This window comes from Bos grunniens, chromosome 4 (genome assembly GCF_055505025.1).
Source record: "Bos grunniens cultivar Pamir isolate PY7600 chromosome 4, Bosgru_T2T1.0, whole genome shotgun sequence".
Classification (NCBI taxonomy): domain Eukaryota; kingdom Metazoa; phylum Chordata; class Mammalia; order Artiodactyla; family Bovidae; genus Bos; species Bos grunniens.
The window spans coordinates 98,983,519-98,994,364 of record NC_141168.1 but is presented as its reverse complement, the minus strand read 5'-3'; positions in this window follow the sequence as shown (position 1 = coordinate 98,994,364).

The following is a 10,846-nucleotide window of genomic DNA, read 5'->3' as shown; positions in this document are numbered from 1 at the left end:
GTGGTCTATCCTGGAGAATGTTCCATGTGCCCTTGAGAAGAAGCTGTATTCTTCTGTATTTGGATGTAATGTCCTGAAGATATCAATGAGATCCACCTCATTCAATGTATCATTTAGGACTTGTGTTCCCTTATTAATTCTATGTTTTGATGATCTGTCCATTGATGTGAGTGTTTTGTTAAAGCCTCCTATATTATTGTGTTGCCGTCAACTTCTCCTCTTATGTCTGTTAGTATTTGTCTTATGTATTGAGGTGCTTCTAAGTTGGGTGCATAGATATTTACAATTGTTATACCTTCCTCTTGGATTGATCTCTTAATCATTATGTAGTGTCCTTCCTTATCTCTTCTAATCTTTATTTTAGGGTCTATTTTGTCTGATATGAGGATTGATACTCTGGCTTTCTTTTGCTTCCCATTTGCATGGAATATATATTTCTGTCCTCTCACTTTCAGTCTATGTATCTTGAGGTCTGAAGTGGGTTTCTTGCAGACAGCATATATATGGATTTTGTTTTTGTATGCATTCAACCAGTCTGTGTCTTTTGGTTGGAGTATTTAATCCATTTACATTTAAAGTAATTATTGATATATATGTTCCAGTTGCCATTTTCTTAATTGTTTGGGGTTGATTTCATAGATCTTTTTTCTTCTCTTGTATTTCTTGACTATATAAGTCCCTTTAACATTTGCTGTGGAGCTGGTTTGGTGGTATTGAATTCTCTTAACTTTTGCTTGTCTGAAAAGCTTTTTATTTCTCCATCAGTTTTGAATGAGATCCTTGCTGGGTATGGTAATCTTGGTTGTAGATTTTTCCCTTTCAATACTTTAAAGATATTCTGCCATTCCCTTCTGGCCTTCAGAGTTTCTGAAAGATCAGCTATTAAGCATATGGGGTTTCCATTGTATGTTACTTGTTGCTCCTCCCTTGCAACAAGGGAGTTTAGTCTTTGTTAGTTTGATTAGTATGTGTCTTGGAGTGTTTCTCCTTGGGTTTATCCTGTATGGGACTCTGTGCCTCTTGGACTTGATCGAGTATTTCCTTTTCCATGTTGGGGAAATTTTCAACTATACTCTCTTCAAAAGTTTTCTCATGCCCTTTTTTTTCTCTTCTTCTTCTTGGACCCCTATAATTCAAATATTGGTGTGTTTGATATTGTTTCAGAGGTCTCTGAGACTATCCTCATTTCTTTTCATTCTTTTTTCTTTATTCTGCTCTTCAGAAGTTATTTCTACCATTTTATCTTCCAGCTCACTGATTCATTCTTCTGCTTCAGATATTCTGCTATTGATTTCTTCTAGAGTATTTTTAACTTCAGTAATTGTGTTGCTTTTCTCTGTATGTTTATTCTTTAATTCTCCTAGGTCTTTGTTAATTGATTCTTGCATTTTCTCCATTTTCTTTTCAAGGTTTTTGATCATTTTTCTATCATTATTCTGAATTCTTTTTCAGGTAGTTTGCCTATTTCATCTTCATTTGTTTGGACTTCTGTGTTTCTAGTTTGTTCCTTTATTTGTGTAGTATTTCTCTGCCTTTTCACTATTTGTTTTTTAAATTATTGTGTTTGAGGTCTCCTTTTCCCAGGCTTCAAGGCTGATTTCTTTCTTCCTTTTGGTTTCTGCCCTCCTAAGGTTGCAGTGGCACCCCACTTCAGTACTCTTGCCTGGAAAATCCCATGGATGGAGGAGTCTTGTAGGCTGTAGTCCATGGGGTCGCTAAGAGTCGGACACGACTGAGCAACTTCCCTTTCACTTTTCACTTTCATGTATTGGAGAAGGAAATGGCAACCCACTCCAGTGTTCTTGCCTGGAGAATCCCAGGGACAGGGGAGGCTGGTGGGCTTCTGTCTATGGAGTCGCACAGAGTCGGGCACGACTGAAGCGACTTAGCAGCAGCAGCAGCAAGGTTGGTCTAGTAGTTTGTGTAAGCTTTGTATAGGGTGAGATTTGTGCTGAGCTTTTTTGTTTATTCGTTTGTTTGTTTTTCCTCTGACGGGCAAGGCTGAGTGAGGTGGTCATCCTGTCTGCTTATGATTGATTTGTATTTTTGTTTTGTTTGTTGTTTAGATGAGGTATCCTGCAGGGTGCTACTGGTGGTTGGGTGGTGCCAGGTCTTGTATTCAAGTGGTTTCCTTTGTGTGAGTTCTCACTTTTATACTCCCTGGGGTTAGTTCTCTGGTAATCTAGGGTCTTGGAGTCAGTGCTCCCACTCGAAAGGCTCAGGGCTTGATCCCTGGTCAGGAGCGAAGATTCCACAAGTGGTTTGTTATGGCGTTAAGTGAGATTAAAACAAATACCCCAAAATGAGAAACTGAGATGAACCCCAGTCAAATGGCAGTTAAAAAATCAGGCAAATGATTATTAATATAATGGAATATACACACACACACACACATGAGCATAGTCAAAACAGTCCACCAAAAATAAAGTACAGTAGATTGACCTGGCAAACAAAGGAAATCAAAAATTATATTTACCAGTTAAGAACAAAACTAACTAAAGCATAAACTGGAAAACAAAACTAAAGTAAGGTGCCAAGGGGGTATAAAGCAATGAAAACAAAACGTACAAGTATGTTGATAGGAAAGGAAAGAAAGAAAGAATAGTTATGCAAAGTTAAACAGAGGTAGTTGAAGATTTATATACATTAAAGATTAAGTGTAAGGGGAAAATAACAGTAGGAAAGATAAACAAAGGAATAAATGTAGAAAGCATATAAAAGGTTTAAAAATTTAAAGTTAAAATTATAAAACGTGAATAATTTTTTAAAAAGGAAGAAGAAAGAAAAAACAAATGAAACAAAACTCCACAGAACTGCAAAAGTGCAATGTAGAGGCAGAGATTTTATAACAAAAATAAAAAGTGTGATGAATATACACGTATACATATACACCCATAAGCAAAATCAAAACAGTCCACCAAAAATAAAGTACCATAGATTGACTCAGAGAACAATGGAAACCAAAAATTATATCTGCCAGTTAAGAACAAAACTAACTAAAGCACAAACTGGAAAACTAAATCGAGGTATCAATTGGGGAATAAAGCACTGAAAATAAAACTAACAAATATGTTGAGAGGAAAGGAACAAAAGAAAAGAAACAAAGAATAGATATCCAAAGTTAAATAGAGGTAGATAAAGAAGATTTATATACATTAAAGGTTAACTGCAAGGGGAAAAGAACAGTAGGAAAAGCAAACACAAGAATAATTGCAGAAAAATAGTAGGTTTAAAAATTATTTGGCAAAACTAATACAATTATGTAAAGTTTAAAAATAAAATAAAATTAGAAAAAAAAATAAAAATTAAAATTAAAAAAAGAGAAAAGAAAAATAAAAGGGAAAACTTCACAGAACTGCAAAAATCCAATGTAGAGGCAGAGGTTTATAATGACAATAAAAAATGTGACTGAGGAAAAAGAAAAAAGTTCAAAAACTTAATTAGATTTCATAGTGCCAATAAAATTGACAACTACAACAGAAGGGGATAAAAAAGGAAAAAAAAAAAAAAACACAGAAAAAAAATCCAAAAGAATCTACAGAGCAAGTGAAAACATACGAATAATAAATGTTTTTCTTGAATCACTGTTGTCAGAGTCCTTTCCTTCACTGGGAGTCACAGTCCACCTCACCTCCCTAGGATGACCTCCAAAACTGTGCTGATCTCTGGACCTGCTGTGGGGACATCTCAGATTCTAATCTGGTCCTACTCCTGTGTGTTCTTGCCTCCAATGTCCACAGCTATCAGAACTAGTGAGTTTTCTTTGGTGAGAGCTTTCAATGTCCTTTTATATATTCCATACACACAGAGTCAGCCTACTTGATCATGTGGATTTAATCTGTAGCTTGTATAGCTGGTGGGAAGGTTTTGGGTCTTCTTCCTTAGCCACACTGCCCTGGGTTTCAATTGTGGTTTTATTTCCAATTCTGCATGTGGTTCATCCACTGGGGTTTGCTCCTGAGGCTGCCTTGGTGGACTTTGGTTTGCCCCTGTGAGGGCCAGGTGTGAAGATGGTGCAGCTGTTTGGGTCTCAGGGGTTCTGGCAGCACCAGGTACTCAGGGGAGTTGGCAGATAGGGCAGCAGGAAATATAGTGCTCTAGAAGGGTATAGCAACCAGTATGGCCAATATGCACCAGTGTTCTTGCCTGGAGAACCTCCCTGACAGAGAAGCCTGGCAGGCCACAATCTACAGGGTTGCAAAGAGTTGGACATGACCAAAGCGACCCCGAATGCATAGACGCAAGAATTTTGCCTGTGGCAGCTCTGTCCTAGTGAGAGTTGAGTATGAAGGTGGCACAGCAGCTTGGCTTGCGGGGTCCCTGGTGGCACCAAGTGTGCAGGGACATGGACTGCGTCTGCTGCAGAAGTTATGGTCCTTTCAGAGTCTTTTTTTGAGCCTGCTGTAGCCGGCGATCAGAAGGCTTCTTTGGCCTTTCTCCATAGCTCCACCCCTTCAGGCACTTAGAGGGTCCCTTGCCTGGGGATAGAGGGGCCCCCCTGGCTGGGGTCCTACTCTGTACATCAGTGCATCAGGCACTTGGGTGGGTCCTACTCTGTAGTTTAGTGCGTCAGGCATTTGATGGGACAGCCACTCTGTTGTTCAGCTGCCAAAGCTGGTGTGTGGGGGGAGAGAGGCTATGGTGATGGCTCCACCCACTATGCGTGACTCAGCAGTATCGCCTTGTTTCCATGGCTGCCAGGCTTTCCTCTACAGGCATTTCCCACTACAATCTTCTCCCTCACATGCCCTCAATCTGTCTCTCTGAAGTCAACAGCAGTCCTCGCCCTGGTGCTCCACAATCCCTAAACTCCAGCTCCCAACTGCTGCGCCTTCCAGGGTACCTGAGTCCATGTTCAGGGTATGTATGGCTGCGGCAAGGACTGTCTGATTCTCATTCCATTTAGGCTGCTACAGATCAGCTGTTTCACTCTCAGGCTTAAATGTTTCTCCTCTGACTCACACAGTTGCCCCAATGTTGGGATCGGACCCCTGCCTCAGTTCCCCCACCCACTGAGGGCAGGTCCAGTCCTACTAACACTCTTGTATTTTCCCCTAGTTCCTTCCTTCTACTGAGTTTTGCGTGGTTCTATTCGCCCCCACCACTGGTCAGGTACTCCTGTCCACTCTCAGCTGGTGTTCTGCATGCACATTTGTGTCTGAAGGTGTATATCTGATGTATCCATGAAGAGATATATACTCCACGTCCACCTACTCCTCCACCATCTCGTTCCCCCCCCCCCTTTCTTTATTTTCATGCATTATCTTTACAAGTACAAAAAAGTACAAAAGTACAAACCAAGTACAAAATAGTATAGCTTTTAGTGTAAATGTCTTTAAATAATAATGAGGTTAAACATTTTATGGAATTATTCAAGGGCAAAAGTAATCGACCTGATGAGAAAACTCCAAGCCCCTCACAGATTTCAGGATGACCATGTATAAAAAGTTCTTCCTATTCCCTCTTCAGATTGTCAGTGTGCATTTTCACAGTATTGTTGCTTTCTTACCACTCTCAGTTAGATATAAACCAAGCATGGATTGGGCCAGGGCGGGGGGCGATGGGGGGGGGCGGGACTTGGAATTGAGTAAAACAGTTTTTCCTCACAATGTACCAAAATTCATACCTTTAATCTTAATATCATTTTCTTGAAAGAATTAAAATCCTCAAACATCCTGAACAGCCTGTTCGTAAATCAAAGTCTAGCTGATTAGAATTCACTCCCATGAGGGAGAATGCCATAATGAAAGTCCCAGTAATCTCTCAGGAGGGGTGAGACAGAGATCATCTATAGGATTTGGGGGTTTGTGCTCAAGAGGTTTGAGTCTTTGAAAGTAGGGAACTGCTTGGCATTGGGCAAAGATTGTGACATAATAGTTTAAGATCGGTAGACACATTAAGGTAAGGATCTAAAGGTACCCTGGGGTCCAGCTCTGCAGACTTTCTTGATATGAACACCAAGTGTTCAAAAAAACAATTTTTACACACTTAGGAGAAAAATAGGCTCTCTATATTTTACCATAAGTTTAACCAGTTTTATGGCACTGCACTTCATATGTATGAATAACATTTTCTAACTGGTCCTGAAGGCATCTCACCTTATAACCACCCCCCCCCCACAATGCCCTTCTGAGTGGACCCTATGGTAGTCTGTTTCACAGTTGAACAATCTGTGAATACATACATGTAAAGTAAATGTATTTTAGAGCATGAACATGTCTTTATATGTTCACTTAAAATTTTACATTGAGAAAGCAAACTAAAAAAAATACATGGGTGATTGGGCAGCATGCTTGTCCTCAGTTTAGGCGTGGACACTGGAACAGGAGAATTAGACGGTACAATCCCAGCTCTACTTACTAAGTATGCTTTCTGGCTAAGTCAAGTAGTCCTTTTGGGAATCACTGCTAAGTGAAGATGATAAAATGTTTCATGATTTTTTTTTTCTTTTAATTACGTGTGTGTGTCCTCACTCAGTCATGTCCAACTCTTTGTGACCCCAATGAACTGTAGCCCACCAGGCTCCTCTGTCCATGGAGTTTTCCAGGCAAGTATATTGGAGTGGATTGCAATTTCCTCCTCCAGGGGATCTTCCCAACCCAGGGATCAAACCTGTGTCTCCTGCATTGACAGGTGGATTCTTTACCACTGAGCCACCTGGGAAGCCCCTTTTTAAATCATAAATAAAAATAAGTATGAGGGTACTGAAAAATTATAAGATAAAAAATTAATATGTAGTAAAAACTAGAAAATTGAATATTGGATTTTAAAATCATTTTCAACAATTGTATAAATAGAAATGAAGGAAATCACTAATTACTGAGTGCTTTGACTCATAAACTTGGGAAAGGAAACATTTGGTGTGTCAGGTAACAAAACCAAAGGTAAATGATAAGATTTAAAAAATGAACATATAAAAATTCTAACGTTGTAGTAGAAAATGGACAAAAGACATGAATAAAACTCACTAGTAAATATAAAAGAAGGGCTAACTAAATGATAAAATAATTTTCAATAGAAGTAATAAAAAATGTTCAACATAACTCACTTAGAAATTTTAAAATTAAAGCAAAAATTGTTCAAGTTTGCAAATGAAGTAGGCAACAGGGGGAATTATAATAGAATCCAGTGTCAGAATGAATGTACAGTTAAAAACTTTTGGTAAGGGACAATCTTTTGGAAAAGATATTTGATAACTAATACAAAGAATGTAAATATGTTCAAGGCATCTAACTCGGAAATTTCATATTAATACCTTATTTTAAAAATGAGCATTGGATAGGATATAATTCTCTAAGTAATAGAAATATTTCAGTATGTTATGGGGATATATGTATAACTTATCCATTATATAATTACAAAGAATTAATGGTATGAGAAAATGAATTTTAAGAATATATCAATTCATATATTTTATAACCTAAATTTTAAGTATTATTTAAAAGCATATATGAAATATATATGCACAAAACATTTTAATATAAATCATTAACATCTTAACAGAAACTTTATTTAACAGACATCTGTTAATCCTTTCCTATGTGCCTGATGTACTCTAGGGGTTTTACAAGTAACAAATTAACTAATTTTTATTAAAATCCCTCAAAGGGTATAGCATTATTATCCATATTTGATAGTTGAGGAAACTATATGTGCGGTAGTTTGAGCATTCTTTGGCATTGCCTTTCTTTGGGATTTGAATGAAAACTGACCTTTTCCAGTCCTGTGGCCACCGCTGAGTTTTCCAAATTTGCTGGCATATTGAGTGCAGCACTTTCACAGCATCATCTTTCAGGATTTGAAATAGCTCAACTGGAATTCTATCACCTCCACTAGCTTTGTTCATAGTGATGCTTTCTAAGGCCTACTTGACTTCACATTCCAGGATGTCTGGCTCAGTGATCACATCGTTGTGATTATCTGGGTCGTGAAGATCTTTTTTGTACAGTTCTTCTGTGTATTCTTGCCACCTCTTCTTAATATCTTCTGCTTCTGTTAGGTCCATACCATTTCTGTCCTTTAACAAGCCCATCTTTGCATGAAATGTTCCCTTGGTATCTCTAATTTTCTTGAAGAGATCTCTAGTCTTTCCCATTCTGTTGTTTTCCTCTATTTCTTTGCATTGCACTCATCTCACATGCTAGTAAAGTAATGCTCAAAATTCTCCAAGCCAGGCTTCAGCAATACGTGAACTGTGAAATTCCTGATGTTCAAGCTGGTTTTAGAAAAGGCAGAGGAACCAGAAATCAAATTGCCAACATCCATTGGATCATGGAAAAAGCAAGAGAGTTCCAGAAAAACATCTATTTCTGCTTTATTGATGATGCCAAAGCCTTTGACTGTGTGGATCACAATAAACTGTGGAAAATTCTGAAAGAGATGGGAATACCAGACCACCTGATCCGCCTCTTGAGAAATGTGTTTGCAGGTCAGGAAGCAACAGTTAGAACTGGACATGGAACAACAGACTGGTTCCAAATAGGAAAAGGAGTTCATCAAGGCTGTATATTGTCACCCTGTTTATTTAACTTATATGCAGAGTACATCATGAGAAATGCTGGACTGGAAGAAACACAAACTGGAATCAAGATTGCTGGGAGAAATATCAATAACCTCAGATATGCAGATGACACCACCCTTATGGCAGAAAGTGAAGAGGAACTAAAAAGCCTCTTGATGAAAGTGAAAGTGGAGAGTGAAAAAGTTGGCTTAAAGCTCAACATTCAGAAAACGAAGATCATGGCATCCGGTCCCATCACTTCATGGGAAATAGATGGGGAAACAGTGGAAACAATGTCAGACTTTATTTTTCTGGGCTCCAAAATCACTGCAGATGGTGATTGCAGCCATGAAATTAAAAGACACTTACTCCTTGGAAGGAAAGTTATGACCAAACTAGATAGCATATTGAAAAGCAGAGACATTATTTTGCCAACAAAGGTCCTTCTAGTCAAGGCTATGGTTTTTCCAGTGGTCATGTATGGATGTGAGAGTTGGACTGTGAAGAAGGCTGAGCGCTGAAGAATTGATGCTTTTGAACTATGGTGTTGGAGAAGACTCTTGAGAGTCCCTTGGACTGCAAGGAGATCCAACCAGTCCATTCTGAAGGAGATCAGCCCTGGGATTTCTTTGGAAGGAATGATGCTAAAGCTGAAACTCCAGTCCTTTGGCCACCTCATGCGAAGAGTTGATTCATTGGAAAAGACGCTGATGCTGGGAGGGATTGGGGGCAGGAGGAGAAGGGGACGACAGAGGATGAGATGGCTGGATGGCATCACTGACTCAATGGACGTGAGTCTGAGTGAACTCCGGGAGTTGGTGATGGACAGGGAGGCCTGGCGTGCTGCAATTCATGGGGTCGCAAAGAGTCAGACACGACTGAGCGACTGAACTGAACTGAAACTATATGTATCAAGGACATTGTACTCATTATCAAAAACTTTTTCGGAAAGAAGAATCCAGTCCTAGATGATTTACTGTGGAATTCTATAAAATATTAAAGGAAGTAATGATTTCCTGTAGTCAATCAGAAAATAGGCTTTCCAGGTTGTGCTAGTGGTAAAGAATCTGCCTGCCAATGCAGGAAACCTAAAAGATGTGGGTTCAGTCCCTGATTTGGAAAGATTCCCTGGAGGAGGGCTTTGCAACCCACTCCAATATTCTTGCCTGGAGAACCCCATAGATAGGGGACACTGGTGGGCTACAGTCCATACAGTCACAATGACTGAAATGACTGAGTGCACACATCAGAAAATAAGGAAGGCATGGATACATTTCAACTTGCTTTATGAAGTCAGCATAAACTTAAAAGCCACTCCCCCCTAAAATTACAAAGTCAATAACAAAATATATTTAAATTATCTCAGAAATGCAAGATTAATTTAATATTCAAAATCATTCACTGTAATGCTTGATTGTAAGGAAAAATATTCAATAACCATTTCAATAGACATAGTAAACACATTTAACAACCTTTAATATTTATTCAAAGATTTACAAAAAGTCATGTAAAAAGTCATGTACTCAGTCGTGTCCATCTTTGTGACCCCATGGACTATGCAGCCCTTGGAATTCTCCAGGCCAGAATACTAGAATGGATAGCCTTCCCCTTCTGCAGGGGATCTTCCCAACCCAGGGATTGAAACCAGGTCTCCTGCATTGCAGGCGGATTCTTTACCAGCTGAGCCACAAGGGAAGCCCAAGAATACTGGAGTGGGTAGCCTGTCCCTTCTCCAGCGGATCTTCCTGATCCTGGAATCAAACCAGCGTCTCCTGCATTGCAGGCAGATTCTTTACCAACTGAGTTATCAGGGAAGCCCATATAATTTAATATTCAAAATCAATGAATTTAATGCTTGATTTTAAGGAAAAATAATCAATGACCATTTAAACAGATATAGTAAAAACATTCGACAACCTTTAATACTTATTCAAAAATTTGCAAAAACCTTGGAATAAAATGATTTTTCAATCTATTCAAGGGCATTTGTTACTAAAGTGTGGGTAACATCATACCAAATTGTGAAATGCTAATTATTTTCCTCCTAAAATTAGAAGAAAGCAAAGATGCTCACTCTTTTTTTTTTTTTTTTTTTGAGATGTTATTTCTTCTAAGTGTTCTTTTTAAAAAATTAATTTATTTATTTTCATTGGAGGACAATTACTTTACAATATTGTGATGGCTTTTGCCATACATTGACATGAATCAGCCATGGGTGTACATGTGTCCCCTCATCCTGAATCCCCCTCCCACGTCGCCCCCCACCCTATCCCTCTGGGTTGTCTGAGAGCACCAGCTTTGAGTGCCCTGCTTCATGAGATGATCACTCTTAACTCTCAATAAGTT